The 2,453-nt window shown below is 47.6% G+C and overlaps 1 pseudogene; it reads left to right on the top strand.

Annotated features, from left to right (window-relative positions):
• Positions 1–879: 879 nt before the first annotated feature.
• LOC110543823 (actin, cytoplasmic 1-like) lies at positions 880–1,850 on the top strand (annotated as a pseudogene).
• Positions 1,851–2,453: the final 603 nt, after the last annotated feature.

Genomic DNA, 2,453 nt, shown 5'->3' with positions numbered 1-2,453 from the left:
ACTAGTATTAAAAGCTTCCCTAGTGGCCCAGATATTCTTGTGCACATGTGTAATTGAAGAGTTCTGAAGGCTAAGACTGGAGGGCTACTTTGAGTTCATAGACAGCCTGTGCTTCATAAAAAGCTTCCTCCAACCAGGCACTTTGAGGCAGATGCAGGTGAATCTCTGTGAGTTCAGCTCCAGCCCAATCTGTACAGCAAGCTGCAAGTTAACCAAGGCTACACAATGAGACCTTGTCTCAAACAAAAAAGTTACATGTATGAGTATTGAACTGAAAGTACCGCATTAGTACAGTGCCCTAAGAAGCAGGAAGAGGGCTTTTGATCCCCTCAAAGTGGAGTTACAGGTGGTTGTGAGCTACCATGTGAGTGTTAGGAATAGAAACCTGGTCCTCTGAAGGAGAAGCTGTTATACCCAGATATTAAGATCCCCAAAGACCACCAGGAACCAGACTCGCGTATGCAAGAAAGAAAAAATTGCTTTATTCGGGCTTAAGCTCAGTCTCTCCACTTTCACCAATGCAGTGGATTAGAGAGGAGAGCCCCGAGCAGCTGCACAGTAGGATTTTTATTGGGGTTTGAGGAAGGATCTGGAATATCCGGTTTAACAGTTACGTGATTGGGTGACATTCATCAAGGGCAAGCTTATTACAAAGTGACTGGCTAACTAAGGTAACATTGAGTGATCTATCTACAGATCTCAGGAATGTTGGGTATTTTCTGTGCCATGAGATGTTCTACTAAGTCAGTGGGCTGTCCAGCACAGATGCCCCACCCTGAGATAAGACATCATCCCCTTCTTGTGGTTCTCCTCAGGCTGTTCCTCGGGTAGGGAATCTTATGACCTTGTTTCTAGAACCAGGCATCATGGTGGGGCATGGGCCAGAAAGACTCATAAGTGGGTGATGAGTCCCAGAGCAAGAGGGTCATCCTGACCCTGAAGTACTCCATTGAGCATGGCATTGTCACCAACTGGGAGGACATGGAGAAGATCTAGCACCACAGTTTCTACAATGAGCTGCGTGTGGTCCCTGAGGAGCACCCGGTGTTGCTGACCGAGGCCACTCTGAACCCCAAAGCGAACAGAGAGAAGGTGATGCAGATAATGTTTGAGGTCTTCAACACCCTAGCCATGTTTGTGGCCATTCAGGTGGTGTTGTCCCTGTATACATCCAGGTGCACCACTGGCATTGTTATGGACTCTGGTGACTGCTCACAAACAGTGCCCATTTCTGAGGGCCACGCCCTCCCCCACACCATCTTGCATCTGGACCTGGCTGGCCTGGACCAGACCGACTACCTCTTGAAGGGCTACAGCTTCACCACCACAGCCGAGCAGGAGATTGTGCACAACATTAAAGAGAAGTTCTGCTACATTGCTCTGGATTTTGAGCAAGAAATGGCTACTGCTGTATCCTCCTCCTCCTCCTTGGAGAATAGCTATGAGCTGCCTGACGAACAGGTGATCACCATCGGCAATGAGTGCTTCTGGTGTCCAGAGGCACTCTTCCAGCTTTCCTTCCTTGGCATGGAGTCATGTGGCATCCAGGAAGCCACCTTCAACTCCATCACAAAGTGTTATGTGGACATCCACAAGGACCTATATCCAATACAGTGCTGTCTGGAGGGACCACCATATACTCAGGCATTGCTGACAGGATGCAGAAAGATATCAGAGCCCTAGCACCCAGCACAATGAAGATTAATATCACCGCTTCTCCTGAGTGCAAGTACTCAGTCTGGATTGGCAGCTGCATCCTGGCCTCCCTGTCCACCTTCCAGCAGATGCCAACCAGCAAGCAGGAATATGACATGTCAGGCCCCTCCATCATCCACCTCAAATGTTTCTGAGCAGGTGCCAGGCATCTACTGCATGAGCTGATTGTGAAGAATCTATTTTCCCTGGTAAATGTACATACCTCATGCTAGCTTCATGAAACTGGAACAAGCCTTGGAAAAGAAGTTTATCCTTGAAGCCTGTAAAGATGAACACTGGATCATAGAATCAGCATCAGATTTTTGACCTTGTGCTGGAGTTAATTGTTCCTGTGGTCTATGTTTAATACCGTGTGCATATCTTGATTAAGTCCTAGTCACGTGGTTCGGTGGCTCGGTGGCTCGGTGGCTTGGTGGCTGGGGAGAGCACACTGTGGAAGAGAAACCCCCAGCCTGGTGTAGCAGTGTGAGCACCATGTAGAGATTTTTGCAGGTTATTTAACCGACAGCTAACTTCTAGGATTTCTCAAGGCTGACAAGGGTTCCTGACCCACTTGCCACTTCCATCCTGCAGGTCTAACAGGGTGGGAAAGTCTGAGCCTTAGGACCCAGTTTCCATTCTGGTTTTTCCCTTGGGTTGTTACATGCCTTGAGAAGGATTTCATTGACACCTGTAAATGTATTCACCCTTTTAATTTATGTAAAGTTTTTTTGTGCTTCATTCTTTAAGAAATAACA

This window comes from Meriones unguiculatus, chromosome X (assembly GCF_030254825.1).
Source record: "Meriones unguiculatus strain TT.TT164.6M chromosome X, Bangor_MerUng_6.1, whole genome shotgun sequence".
Taxonomy (NCBI): domain Eukaryota; kingdom Metazoa; phylum Chordata; class Mammalia; order Rodentia; family Muridae; genus Meriones; species Meriones unguiculatus.
This window is presented reverse-complemented; position numbering and strand designations above follow the sequence as displayed.